This window comes from Mixophyes fleayi, chromosome 8 (genome assembly GCF_038048845.1).
Source record: "Mixophyes fleayi isolate aMixFle1 chromosome 8, aMixFle1.hap1, whole genome shotgun sequence".
Classification (NCBI taxonomy): Eukaryota; Metazoa; Chordata; class Amphibia; order Anura; family Limnodynastidae; genus Mixophyes; species Mixophyes fleayi.
This window is the reverse complement of record NC_134409.1, coordinates 130,244,308-130,260,354: the sequence shown is the minus strand read 5'-3', so window position 1 is coordinate 130,260,354 and position 16,047 is coordinate 130,244,308. Positions and strand designations below refer to the sequence as shown.

Genomic DNA, 16,047 nt, shown 5'->3' with positions numbered 1-16,047 from the left:
AGAATGTCTTAGTGTTTGTCATATCTGCAGTACATGGGATTATTACATAATACAGCTGCCGGGAGATAGATTGCACAGCCCTGGAAAGCTGAAACCAGCAGCCGGAATAATCAATCTGCAGACACAGCTCTGAACGCTGCCATAGATCTTACACTCCATTCTCTCTATATATTCTTTCTGTTTATGTAGATGCCTCATTCCCAACTACAAGAACAAACATTGTACCTCTCCAGGGGTATATTTACTAAACGGGTTTGAAAAAGTGGAGATGTTGCCTATAGCAACCAATCAGATTCTAGCTGTCATTTTGTAGAATGTACTAAATAAATGATAACTAAAATCTGATTGGTTGCTATAGGCAACATCTCCACTTTTCAAACCCGCAGTTTAGTAAATCTAGCCCTAGGACTTTCTACTTTACTAAATCTACCTCCAGTCACTGCGTTTATTGTACAATATGAACCATTGAAGGCTGCTAACACACACAAGATCTGTAACAAATGCTGTAGTTATAGTGTAGACTTTTATCTGTCCCCTCAAAGGCAATTTACCATCTATGACCTTTTAAAGGAGCGAGTAATACAGTACTGTTGCTTTAGCAGGATAATGTAAGTAATACGTCCTCTTTAAACCATCCCTGGCAGCCATCTACGCATCGCATATGGCGGTTGGAAAATAGCCGTCAGCGAACTACTATACAATCAATACACAAACATAAATAATATAGCTCAGAGCAACATAAAAACGACAATTGATTTAACCTATAAATAGGCTTTTTCTTGTTCCGTGTGGCTGGCAGTGTGTATCCTTATTCCCTTCCTCTGTGTCAATCATTTGATGAAGAGAAGCAACATTGAACTGGGAATAATTCTATACTTGTATAATTATGTATTTAATGTTTGTTGTAGATGATGGACAGAGCGTCAGAATCCTGTACATAGTCATTCACAGAACAGAAATGGTTTACAGATCACTCCGTCCTGTAAAAGAGACTTCTTAAAGGACAACATTGTTTTTGTAATTGTTCTGTTTAGTAAAATACGTTCCCACATTGCATTAAGTTCAGTTATACAAATGTGCATAGATATCACAAATATTTAGCGTTTTGCCTTGATGCTGCTAAACAGGTGGAACAATATAACAAAATTCTAAATCTAATTTTAAAACACTGTTATAAATGACAAATACATGATAGAGATCAATTGTGTTTTTGTTTACACAACATAGTACATTCGTCTCCTAGTTTTCCTTTATAATCTCCCAGTCTACTCCACACAGTATATTTGCAGTCTCAGGGTGACTATCTAATTTCGTGTAGGTCCAAGTGTAGTGGGCAGGTCGGAGGCCTACATGACGCGATTTGTCATGAATTACGTCATTTTGGTCACCCCACAAAAATGATTGCCGCGTTTCGGCTGGTGGGGTTAAAATATCACAATTTGTAGCACCCCTCTGTACCTGCACGTCAACTCCCTCAAAAAAAGAATTAAAAAAAGTTGACAAGTATCGCACACAGCGGTGGCAGCCATTATGTGTGCTGAACAATATTCCTGAGAATGCAGCACCAGTAACAAATGACATTACAAAATAATGAAGAATCAGCTTATAAACAACCAAGCAATCTCCCCTTCCCCAGTAACCCTGATTTTTGGGGGGTTGTCCCGAAATGGCTCCCAAAGGAAGTGGGACTAAGTGATTTAGGGACGTGGCCTCGCGTAGATATCAGCATGTGTGGGTGTATCATTGGCACAGCCCACAAAATGGCTGCCTCACTGTGTGTAGGTGACCGGTGCATACCTCCCAACATTTGGGTTTCCGGTATCGGGACAGGGGCGTGGTCACCTCACGGTGGGGGTGTGGTCAAACCCTGGGGGCATGACTAGCGCCTTTGAAGTGCTAGACTGCACCATACAGTGCTTCGTTCCAAACACCTCATGCCCACCTTAATACATACTTGCCAACTCTCCCTGAATGTCAGGGAGACTCCCTGAAATAGGGGTGATCTCCCTCACTCCCTGAAGAGTCTGGCATTCTCCCTGATGCTGAGCCAGTACAAGACGTGGTTGGCTTCGCCATCTGTGGCATGAAGACACAATTCAGAAATTGTGTCCTATGTCCATGTATTGATGCCTATGGAGGTGGCCATTTTCATGGAGACCAAGATTTTATCAAAGACTGACAGGTAAGACAACATGACTTCAGTAATGGAGACAGAAATGTAAAAAACACTTCAGCCTCTAGAGATTCATTAGCTGCTTTTCTTTAACGTATAGTTGCCTACTCTTCCGGGAGACTCCTGCATTTCTGGAGAGCAGGGTAATGATGCAAATATTGCGTCATCTTAGCTCCGCCCCTGGCCTGTAATTGCCCAAAATTGTGACATTCGTTTAGGGGGCGGGACCAAAATGATGTGAGTTGTCAAGCCCCGCCTCTGCACGCCCACTTCCCCGGGATCTCCCTGAAGCCAACGAGGGAAAGTTGGCAAGTATGTCTTTAATGTACCCAGTTACTGCCATTTTATTGGGGCTCTTTGTGTTTTTCCTTGTTGCCAACCTCCTGTCACCTGGGGAATTCTCCTGTCAGAACTGTGCAGAAGTCTTTTAGTTGTTTCAGTTCACAATTATATTGTCATTACTGTTTATCCACATAGCGTGCGGCAGATGGTTTGCAGCCATAGATCCCAAGCTTATAAAAACTATTCTGACAGAAAGGTTAGGAGGAAAAAAAAACAAAACAATAAAACCAAAAATAAACAGATGCTGTACAAGAAGCTTTGTGCACTGAGGCGGTGGTGATATAAATACACATGACTGTGGCTGGACCTGCGCTGTCAGGAGTGTCTTAAATAAATAAAACTAAAGCATTGGGCAGGAAGTGACAGGAGATTTATTGATGGATTCTTTATAAGGATAAATAAACGTCACCCTAGTCGGGGCCTGGTTATCCAATGGGCTGACTGGGGCGCAAGACTTTTTTTTGGTGGGCGAGGGGGCGTAATTGTGACAGAGAAAGATATATTTTAATTTTAAAATATAAGGGAATAGTCTCCAAAGTAAAAAGACAACGTGAAAGAAAAATGCAGTAAGGTTTTCATCCTGACGTATTCCCAGGGTAAAGGCTGAAGACAGTGAGTCATCATCATCATCATCACCATTTATTTATATAGCGCCACTAATTCCGCAGCGCTGTACAGAGAACTCATTCACATCAGTCCCTGCCCCATTGGAGCTTACAGTCTAAATTCCCTAATATACACACACTCACACACACACACACACAGACTAGGGTCAATTTGATAGCAGCCAATAAACCTACTAGTATGTTTTTGGAGTTAGTCATCCTTGGGAGGGTGCTTTAGGATAAGCGAGTAGGAGAGACCAGGATGGCGACAGGCGCAGGGGTGACAGCCCCTCCCCCCTCATGTCGTCACGCGTTCTGCTACACAATTCTGATTTTAACGAAAGCTAAATAAGTGGCAAAGATTGCAGTGACCCTTTTAAAAAGCCAAGTGGAGCTGAGTTTCGAATACACGGTAACATAAACTTTGGGGGGAATAGGGGAATTGTGGCTCAGTGGTTAGCACTTCTGCTTTACAGCACTGGGGTCATGAGTTCAATTCCCGACCATGGCCTTATCTGTGTGGAGTTTGTATGTTCTCCCCGTGTTTGCATGGGTTTCCTCCGGGTGCTCTGGTTTCCTCCCACACTCTAAAAACATACTGGTAGGTTAATTGGCTGCTATCAAATTGCCCTTAGTCTCTGTGTGTATGTTAGGGAATTTAGATTGTAAGCCACAGTGGGGCAGGGACTGATGTGAGTGAGTTCTCTGTACAGCGCTACAGAATTAGTGGCGCTATATAAATAAATGGTGATGATGATTTTAAATTAAGGACAAGTTCATTTTCACCTACCCTGTATTAACTGATATCCGTTTGGCATTACTGCAAACTAGCATTGCATTGAAGTACTGGCAATGTGAGCAATTTTTATTGGGAACGGGGGTGAGGGGCATTTTGGCACTTAGATTGACTGCACATTGGCACTCTGGGCATAAAGGCACTGATGGTAATTATTGCATAGCAGCACTGGGGGGGGGGGGGGGGGGCAAATATTGCAGTGGTAGTTCAGGGGCATATTACATGTTACCACTGGGGGGCATACTGACACTAATGGAATAATTTATCCTGTATATGTAACCGAGGCATAACTTATTGGGGTCAGTGACATTAAAGTGTGTGGTGTCCTTCTTTTGTTTTCATTTCCATAATATGATAACCCTATGTCACAGAGTAATAGTCGAGGTGTTATTAAGAGCAAAGGAATAAGCAATGATGATTTATATGTGGTTGGCTTAGAAAGCAATAGATGTTCCCTGTTGGAAATTTGTCCCTCACGGGCAGCCATACATAAATGTCCAGTACATCCCCAGACACATCTGCCAACCACACATCTGCCAACCACACATCTGCCAATCCCATAGCAGTGTCTCCCTTCTCTAGTGATCTGTCCAGTCCGGTCGTAGAGAACATGCATCTTGATCTCACATATATTTTTTTTAATCAACACATACCTCAACTTTTATTAACCTGGCTTTTATGTAATACGTTTTCTCGCATCACCAGCTTATATATGTTACAATTTCAAATTGAGTCAGATTGTCGCTCTCAGCAACCTCCATCCCCCCCGGCAATCATTACCAGGTCCAGGGATTTGTCTCTGACACTGCTTGTAATATATTAGATTTCTCCTTATTGAATTACTGTTCAAGGCAGCGAGAGAGAGAGAGGTCAAACCTCTTTCTGATATCTTCACTACTGCAGCATTTTACCTGTCTATCATAGCACCCAAAAGGTTAAAAGGAACGGCCGTTTAGATATTTAACCCGTCTACGCTTACACTATTCAATCAGCCAATTAAATAAGGGCATCATTCTGGTCCTTGCTCACACTGTGTGGCGAGTGTGCTGGATGCATATTAATGTTTATTATAAAGTCCACCTCTTATTTTATACATCTCTTGCAAACAGTGACAAGGGGCATGTGCCAACCTCCCTTTAATCTGGCCTTGGGTTATGCAGGGTACACACTACAGGTTTCTGACCCGATTATCATGTCAATCACACAATAAGTGACCGTTTGCACCGATATTGCATTAGTGTACACGCTCGAATGATGTTTTATTGTTCCAAAGCTCATCGTATCGTTTGATTTAATTTTATAAACGGACTAAAAATCTCTAAAAACGATGGAACGATGTCGGGCAAATCCTGCAGTGTGTACACACAACCAGCAGTGTCCATAGATCTCTATAGAGTTTACAGAGTCACAATCTTTTCAGCCAATGGCTATTACAGATGAAGAGCACAGATCTGGAGGTAAATCATGTAAAATGTCTTTAGTGTGTACACAGGAATCGGCATGCTGATCGGGACTTTCCGTTATTGGTAATATCGTTAAAGATATCGCATTGGGGAAAATTTTCTGTAGTGAGTACTCAGCTTACCACTTGTCTCAAAATATCTCCCGACTCGCCAACTCCGTTCTGCACTAGATCTGCGTCTCTCAACCACCCTCATTACATCCTCCCATTCCCGGTTACAGAACTTTTTTCGAGCGGCACCCACTCTATGGAATTCTCTCCCTCGCACAATAAGACTCTGCTCTGGTCTTCAAACTTTCAAGCGTTCTCTGAAAACTCACCTCTTCAGACAAGCTTATAATATTCCTCAGCCACCCTCTTAACCTCACTACATTACCCTATTACCACCCATTACACAACTACACCTTGACCAACATTGTTGTGTGACAGGATCATTTAGCTTATGAGTCACTTTTACCTTTGCAGCTTGGCTGGGCCGAAATGCAAAATGTAGACTTAACCTCATGTATCAAACTCCCATTGTCCCATAGATTGTAAGCATGCGAGCAGGGCCTTCTCACCTCTTTGTCTGTTTTACCCAGTTTGTTTATTAGTTTACTGTGTTTGTCCCCAATTGTAAAGCGCTACTGAATAAATTGGTGCTATATAAATAATTGATGATGATGATGTAGACGATGCCCGAGCGATGTACTGGAGCAGAGACAAGACAGGTCAGTACAAATTAGTGGACCCATCACTTATCCATTGTAGAAGATACAATGAACATACTGATCTGTATTTTTTTCTTACTGATAAGCAAAACCTTTACAATTTATACTTGTACACCTCCTGAAACACTATGTTCTGCTGTGAACATTCTGATGATCCGAATAAGCTACAGTTTGTTCCATCCTCTTGTAAACATTCACAGTACAAAACATCATAGCCAGAAATGTGACAGGCTCCTGTCAGTCACGTCTCTGATCTATGCAGTGTCCCCGGGGACTGGAGCCTCGATAGTCACTGTGTGCGGGCGCTGGATCAGAGAGAGATTACTGGGATTACCAGGGTGCGCTAATGGAACAGACACTGAGCTCCTGATCTCTGTTATCTCTGAACTGTTCTAAACCACATATCCCAGCAGGCACTGCCAGCGATTGGAAAGACAATGCCATTTATAGCTGTGTTAAAGGGCACACTTCTGTGTAATGGACAATGAGACTTGTGAGCAATGCCCTGGAACGTTTTATTTAAAAATCTCCACTTAAAATCCCAATTTCAAGAATGATGAATGATTTTCAGTAAATGTAAACTCATGTAACTGGTATTATATGAGAATGTGGTTTATATTGGTACAATATTTTATTACATTTATTGGATAAATACATGTCTGTCTAGCAAAATAATCAATAAAGCAATACTTCTTAGTTTTCCACGGAACTATAAAGCTGTTCACCATCAACATTCAATTTGAGAAGAGTTTTTAACATTTTAAAATGTATGTGTAAATTGTATTCTTTAGGGGAAATTCAATTGTCAGCGATGTGGCGTGTGGACATGGCGCCTGCGCACTTAGCCTACAATCATGGTAGGAATCTCCGCACATTTTCCTTTGCGAGGTGTCTCGAGGACATTCCGAGGAGACACCTGGGGGTATAGTTATTAAACTGGGGGGTTTGAAAAGTGGAGACGTTGCCTATAGCAACCAATCAGATTCTAGCTGTCATTTATTTAGTGCATTCTACAGAATGACAGCTGGAATCTGATTGGTTGCTATAGGCAACATCTTCACTTTTCCAAACCCGCAGTTAAGTAAATATACCCTCTTGTGTCTCATTAAATCTCCCCCTTTGCCTATATAATTCAGTTGTGTTAATGTTTAGTATTTTGTGCTTAAGTTCCTTCGTATTTTGCTATTTGTAAAAAGATTTTAAAGGAGAATTATGAGTAAACTTTGCCTGTTTTTTTTACATTTTTTTATTTGCTGTCCATTATATATATATATATATATTATATCCTACTTCCTGGTACATTTATAATTTCCAGCACTTGAACTTAAACAACTCCTCTTTACAGGCAGACAGGAGTAGTTGTCTCTGTTTGTTCCTTTAACTTGGCGGATGCATACATAGGGTCGGGCTAGGCTGACGAACCTCAGGTACTGCTGCTGCAATGCATTGTGGGAAAGGTAGTTCTTTAAGTTTAAGCAGTCTACGGAGTCCAGTGATAATATCAACTAGTACACGCCCCCAAGTTTTAGGGGTACATTTATCATACCTACTAAAAAGGAAAAATAGAGGTGTTGCCCAGAGCAACCAGTCACATTCTAGCTATCATTTTCTAGACTAGATAACTGATAGCTAGCATCTGATTGGTTGCTATGGGCCACACCTCCACTTTTCTTTATTAGAAGGTTTATATAACTCTACCCCTTAAATTTCATTCATTTTATTTATTACGTTTTTAGTGCTGTATCATTATATATTTAATAAGCTCTGTTCACTGAAACTAAGTTTTCCTTTTTGGGGAACAGGACATAACGGGATATCCTGCTGTGTAGTGTCTACATTCTCTGTGTGCTGTCTGCGGTTACAGGCTGTCCGATCACTTAGGCGCAGCATGTAATATACAACGCCTGGACTGTGACATCATCACTGCGGTTGTCATAGAGAAAACCCTGTGGTCTATTGAAACTTTGAGAGGTGCTCTACACTTTATAGCATTTGTTTTGTCTTGTCTATGGCTAAACATAAGATAAAAAATGTCTCCCATAGGTTGATATAAACAAATAAAATGTGCAAAAAACATAATCGAAAATAAAGTTATAAAAAGAACCTCACACTTATATAGTATATAGTATATATTTAATTTCAATAGTGTAACCCTTAATACATATGTATATGTATTAAGGGTCACAAGTACTAAGTATATAATATATATAAGCCTAGCGGTGTGTGTTAGTGTGTGTGTGGAAAAAACTATTTTCTCAGAAAGGGCTCATCCAATTGACCTGAAATTTGGTATACTGACATTATTTGACAAAAAAATTATAATAGTGAAGTCAGTTAACTTCCATCATCCCCCCTTCCCCCCGTGGGAGGGGTAGTAAAGGTTAAATTTACCAGTTGAGGGCTCAAACTTTTGACCGTGTGGGTATTTATTTACCAGAGCCTGTGTTTGGTCATGGACAATTGTATGTCACATTTTCACGAGTACGGAGAAGCAGTGATGTGAAAGTCCAGGTTATGAATATTGCCCTTCAAGGAAGACTGATTGAGCACAGCGATAAGGTGTTTAGCAGAAACGTTGTGTATCGAGAGGTTTTAGAACAGTAAGACGATGGAGATTAAGGATGTGGCGATGAAGATGAAGGATGAGGTGATGGAGAAGAATGATGAGGTGGTGACATGTGGACAAAACCACATTAAAAAAGGGCGCTTACGTCGGGAAGTAACGATCTTCCCCTGAGGAGGCCTGGCCTAGCCCCAAATGCATGACAAGAACCTTTTTAACACCTTAAGTAGCTTGATTTGACTAGAATGCATGAGTATCACGCACGGGTTAACTTGTATATATATATATATATATATATATATATATATATATATATATATATATATATGTGTGGTATATAGAGGGAGTCTACACATAAATTCATGTTAAGCCTATTTTTTGCTAAAATCTCCCTGCAGTATCCTTATCAAAAAATAGTCATTTAAACTAATATATTTCCTATAAGAATTCTTAACCCGTAATGAAACAAATTTCACTTGGATAAGTAAATAATTTCATTCTGTCTCACTGACAGAAAGACACGAGGAGGTTACAAATACAACGTTTATCATAATGTTTCTCTTATTTAGTGTGTTCAGCAGTAATATCTTACTGTTATTATTGCTATATTTAAGTATCAATATAGACAATGTCTGTCAGTGCAATGCTTAGACTTATAGTTCCACAACAATTGGAGAGCTACAGGTCGCCTAGCTCTGATTACAGTATCGGAGCAGCATGGGAAAAAGCCAATGTTCTGATTTACCAGAACAACAGTGAAGAGCTCAAATGTGGAAAACCAACCGAGAGAGCACGGTGGCTCAGTGGTTACCTCTTCTGCCTTACAGCACTGGGGTCATGAGCTCAATTCCCAACCATGGCCTCATCTGTGAGGAGTTTGTATGTTCTCCCCATGTTTGCGTGGGTTTCCTCCGGGTGCTCCGGTTTCCTCCCACACTCCAAAAACATACTGGTAGGTTAATTGGCTGCTGACAATTAGACCCTAGTCTGTGTGTGTGTGTGTTAGGGAATTTAGACTGTAAGCTCCAACGGGGCAGGGACTGATGTGAGTGAGTTCTCTGTACATCGCTACGGAATCAGTGGTGCTATATAAATAAATGATGATGATGATGATGAATATCTGTTTATGAGCCCTTAAAATAACGAAATGACGAAATCAGTGGAAGATCTCATACATAAATCCTGCAAATAATAGGGGGTTAAATGTTTTGCTAGATACACACAGATATGCAGTGTTAAGGACAAGCAACAACTGTCTTTTTGTTTTGTATACATATAGGGCATTTTTATTGTGGATTAACCGAGCGCAGACTTATTTCCTCTCAGATTGTGTTATCTTGGCAGCTGTCAGGCCTATATAAGGCCTTTCTGGATGTGGCATACAAGCCAGCCCTTGCTAGATGTAAACCCCTATACCTGGGAGGTGAGTGAATCTGCTGTTAACTGCATTTTCATGGTGTTTGAAGCATATAGGTCAGTGTAGGACCTGCATGTAATGAGGTGCCCTTGAAGCTGGGATTCAGGATTAAATGTTTTGATAAAAACATGAACCAATACCTCATGTTTTCATTTGCTAAATACACACACATATATCATCATCATCGCCATTTACTTATATAGCGCCACTGATTCCGCAGCGCTGTACAGAGAACTCACTCACATCAGTCCCTGCCCCATTGGAGCTCACAGTCTAAATTCCCTAACACACATACACACACACACACACATACACACAAAGACACACACACACACAGACTAGGGTCAATTTGTTAGCAGCCAATTCACCTACCAGTATGTTTTTGGAGTGTGGGAGGAAACCGGAGCACCCGGAGGAAACCCACGCAAACACGGGGAGAACATACAAACTCCTCACAGATGGTCGGGAATTATATACAGTGTTAGGGTTAAACAACTGTCTTATTGATCTGCAAATAACAGACTGGCCCCGAAGCAATTTCACCTGATGACTCCAATAAAGAATCCAAGTCAAAGTATATATGTCTTAACAAACATGAGGGATGCTCTAAGTTGTATGAAAGTTATTTCCCAACTGGTTCTAAAGTTTGAAAGTCTCTGATAATTTGCCAAACTTTGAGCTACATTCAAGGAAGGTTTGACCATGTTTGAGCCGCTTGAAACATGTTGAGGATTGTTCAGAGCTTGTTTGAGCTTAAACGGTTACATTGTACAGTATTTTTTTAAAAAATGTATTAAAGAAATGTATAAAACAATTGAACAATAAACATTTTACAACATCAAACAAGTGCAATTCTACTTAGTTTGTTTCAATAATACAGGGGAGGAAGGGGGGAGTGGAGTGTTTGGGGAAAATGAGAAAGAGTTGAATTACAAGTTACACTCTAACAATAAGTTAAATCAAACAACAGTAAAATCTAAAAGTAACTATGATATAGTTGAGGTAGATTATGTATCCTGATCAATCACGTAGGGGACCCAGAGGCAGCTCGTTATAGTACTATGTTTAACATGCTTCCATGCCAAAGGCTGTAATGTTCACTGTTCAAATAAAATAAAAAGTAAATCTATTAAAATGACTATAAAAGTAACCATTTAAGCTCAAACAGGAAATGCAACATTTTATAGATCCGTTTGATGTCTTTTGACTGCAAGCTTTGAAGTTCAAGTCAACAGCTAGGCAGTATATAAATTACACACTAAAAGGAATTTCGATAAGTTGGAGATTGGTTCAGCTTAAAGTGGATCTACTATCTGTATCACCTTGGTAGACTTGTCACAAACAGAACTCACATCATCATCATCATTTATTTATATAGCGCCACTGATTCCGCAGCGCTGTACAGAGAACTCACTCACATCAGTCCCTGCCCCATTGGAAGTTACAGTCTAAATCTCTAAAATACACACACACACAGACTAGGGTCAATTTTGATAGCAGCCAATTAACCTACCAGTATGTTTTTGGAATGTGGGAGGAAACCCGCGCAAACACAGGGAGAGCATACAAACTCCACACAGATAAGGCCATGGAATTGAACTCATGACCCCAGTGCTGTAAGGCAGAAGTGCTAACCACTTAGCCACCATGCTGCCCATATATTGAGATTTGTTACTTGGATTAAAGAGGCAGGAACTATGAGATTAATAAGAGATGGCCTAGAATGAATTGTCTTATTGAGTAATTTATATTTAAGTGAGACAGCAAAACAATGACAAGTAAACTTAGACAAGTAAATAGAGGATTGCTATCCATACAGCTTAAAAATCCTTCAGCATCAGCCTTTTAAGTTTTTGAAAGAAAAATGTAATCCAAAACATACCTGATTGCATTTTATGCAGTTGTTATAAATTATGTTTTAATAGTTTTGGACCTTTGAGGGTAAATACTGCACAAAAAACCCCAAATAGCTTATGTCTGCAATGGGCATAGTTACAATGGAGACCACTAGAGGGAGCTATAGTGCTAAATGTACTGAAGGGAATAATTCAGTTTCTAAGCATTGACAGTTTTATTGCCGGTCTTGGAATTTGATTGGCAGCCTGTAGCCTACACAGCAACCTGAGAATCTTGACTTAGCCTCTTCCCACTTGGCTGGCGATGACTTCCCATCACAATTTAATAACTTACATACTGATACCTGTGATGCATCAAATTTTTTTTTGAAGCACCACTAACCCCCTTTTCAAAGCCATTGCTTCCTTTTGTATCCAGGCTGCACAAATCTGTCAATCATTTTTATACAAGACTAACGCAATCTGGCTAGCGGTACAAGAATGGGGAAACAAACAGGTTCACAGTTCTTAGAAAATATCTGAAGTCCCTTAAGATGTGCATAAGTACAATAGCTGCTTGCAAAGTATTTAGTACTAAGTATCTGTCAAGAGGTATAGCCTACAAAGAGCATGGGACAAGAGATTGAGGCCAGGACGTCTTTCATATGGCGCTACCTAAAGAGACACCTGGCGTTCTTTCCCACAGTGAATGTCCTGGGATTCAGTAATGTTTCTCTATGATAATAATAAGGTCAGAGATTAGATGCCTCTCAGGGGACTAGTTGAGTGCAGGGGAGATAAACCTTTCAAAAGAAACAAATCTACTATCAATACTATATTAAACTAATCATTAACATCAGTAATTATTATACAATGCAGGAAAGTCCACGAATAGGGGGTTTAATATTTGACCTTTAGTGCTCATCAAACATTTCATATGTACTGAATATTCATTTCAACAGACTCTGGAGATAGGTGGTGCACATTAATGAGCCTTAAATATACATAAATCTCTGTAATCCTCTGTATAGTTTATATATTACTGCTGCAGGACAGCCTCATGCAGCAAACCTGCTCATTGTCATTAAACAGAATATAGTGGGCCCCGCTTTCATTGACAGCAAGTACGTTCCTCATTTTAAATTTAGATTGTAAAAATGACAAGAAAACCAGAGAGGGAAAATACTTGTACATTAAAAAAAAAATTCCAGGGCAACTTTTAATAGAAATAGATTTTGTTTCTTGAGTTTTTGGCCAACAGTAAACTGGCATTTTGAATCCTGTCCAGCTGGAAGTAAATGGCCAGCACTGCAGAAGTCAAGTCTAAAAATACTTTATTTAGTGGCACCTTCATAACTTGACTGCATTGCAGAGACGGCTGGTTGTACAGGGATCTCGTGACAGTCTGTTGAGGACGGAGAGGAGATGATTTCATGTGACTCTGTTCCTATTTTCCCACCATGTGTTAACAGACAACTGAACCCCAAAAACTGAATATCTCAGATATAAATCATTGGGGGAGGGGACTCCCCTCCCTACACTCGGATCATGTGATCCGCCGATACGCTTTGGGGGCCTGACAGTAGCAGCTAATGTGTGATTAATCTTCATAGGATTAATGGGCCGTAATGTTAGTTGAAGTTTGCTCTGGATTTTGGAAATATGGAATCCAACTTCCCCACATGCTCTAGAAAACGTGTTCGCAGCTGCTTTGAGATACATTATTGATCAAATATTGGCTTCACTGGCACTTTAAGGAATAACCAATACTGAAATACAATGATCCATTGTAAAAACATTCACAAATGTTAATCTATAAATCCCCAATATTTTTCACTTGGTATATAACTACGCTATTTCCTTCTGTTATCAGCCTCTTCAGATTCAGAAATGTTCATCTTCAGTGATCTTACTGATTGGATGTAGGATCTGCATGGAAAAAAGTGCCCCCCCGTCATCAGACCGTAATCTGAAACATTTTTCGTTCTATCTCATGCTCTTGAAAGTTTTAGGACATTTTAAACAGATATTTTAAGTTTTTTGCCTTATGTTTGCTGCCTATGAACCACCATGTGGCTGTGCAAATCACTCCGGCTCGTTCAAACCGGAACATGGCTAACGCTCCAATCCCATTAGTAATAGCAATTATACAGCTGAAAGTAGCAATACACATATTCATACCATAAATACACCATGATCTACAGTAATAATTTGATTAATAATTTTGTGAGGTCAATAAAGTCTAATTTCCGGTGGTTATTTTTTTATTTTTAACCTTTTATTTGCTTATTGCCAAACGCTATGAAACACTTTAACAGAAAATGTTTAACCCGTGGAGCGTACAGGAGATTCAGTGGCTGGCGTTGCGGCGTTCGGACGTGACCGCTGTGGCCGGCTGCGCACATTGACGGCCATTACGGTAGGAATTTCAACTAATTTTTCACCTCTATGGGGTGTGAGAAAATACTAGCGGAGATTCCCGCCATAACATCGGCGTGTTGTGTCTCCGTGGACGTTCCGGAGACACCTTGTGTCTAATTAAATCTCCCCCAAAATTCTCTACCACACAAACACGTGCCCTACCATTAACCTACCAGAGGGCTTTTGAACTGTAGGGGGGAAACTGGGACATCCAGAACCTGATTAATGCTTCATGGGGCCCTAAACAAGATACTTGTTTGTGCCCCCTTCGCCCTCTTGTCAGAACAACCCCACATAACAAAACCGGTGGTACTCTGTATTGCGATGCTTGGGATACTGACACCGAGTATACCTACAAAAAAACCGAAGAGTTAAATGGCATGTACATTTCAAGAGGTATGTTAACGTCAGGGTTAGGGTTAGGGGTTAGGGTTAGAGGTTAGGGTTAGGGGTTAGAGGTTAGTGTTAGTGTTTAGGGTTAGAGGTTACGGGATAGGGTTTGGGGGTTAGGGTTAGGGGTTAGGGTTAGAGGTTAGGGTTAGAGGTTAGTGGTTAGGGTTACGCTGTGTCAAACATTGCTGTTGTCAGTGACGTCACAATGAAGCACCGGCATCCACCGTCTCCGGATTTTACAGCAGTTGCATAGCAGGTCTTTCGGTAATGTCCTCCTTCGGTGTCAAGGTATGTGTACATTTAATTATGCCGTGATGTAACTCTTTGTGTTTTTTTTAGGCATACTCAGTGTCGGTATCCCAAACATCGGGATACCGTACCCCACCCATAAAAACAGGGTAGAGTAATCCGGGCCTTTCAGTGCCCAGCGGCCCTAGGCAGGAGCATAGGTTGCCTAAGGGATAATCCGTCTCTGGGAACATACAGAGGAATCCAAAAGCAAACACGGGGAGAACATATAAATGCCGCACAGCACCCATAGAGATGCCGCCATGCCAGCCAGTGTAGCAACAGTTGAAGCAGCAGTAGCAATCGTCATTGGCACAAATACCGCTACCTGTGAAACCTACAGGCGGCTCGGGACAATCAGGAGGGGCACACACAAGACAAAGGGGACAGGTGTACAGAGAGCAAACAAAAAAAAGATTTTGGGGAACCACTGGAATGACGGGCGGCTCATATGAAACCTCACTAGACAACTTAGCTGTGACGTTTGTCCTTGGAAACATTTTGTCCTTGAGTTTTTCCTTCCAGACTGGCCACCTGCGCAATACGCTGAGCTTACGCTCTTTTTTTAATATGCCTCCATCACCGGGGGAGTATTTATAACAACATTTTGCTATGCTGTATGCCTACATAGATTATGCACCAACGTTCATTTTGCAAACCCACAAAATGCCCTTGAACATCTAATTAAAATGATGGCAACGGTTAGTAGCTATATTATTGTTAGAATGCAGTAAATTAAATTTTATTAAGGAAAACAAGCTCTTACAATATAAAAGGGGATTTCACACTTTCCACACAGGGGGGGTCACTTGGGCAAAAAAAGAGTTAAACTCTTAGGAGTTTTAAATATATATATATATATATATATATATATATATATATATATTTTTTTTTCTCTCCAATTCTGCTGGCAGGGACTGTAGAGTGAGAGAGAGAGCGAGAGAGAGAGAGAGAGAGAGAGAGAGAAGGGGGGAGGAGAAGGAGGAACTGAGAGAGTCAGATAAAAACGTGAAAAGCAGAGAAGGCTTAACATGCAGGAGTC

The 16,047-nt window shown here is 40.6% G+C and overlaps 1 protein-coding gene across 2 annotated transcripts in view; it reads right to left on the bottom strand.

The window, feature by feature from the left end:
* Nucleotides 1–16,047, bottom strand: part of LOC142099729 (uncharacterized) — a 79,265-nt gene that overhangs the window by 29,879 nt on the left and 33,339 nt on the right. The window lies entirely within an intron of this gene.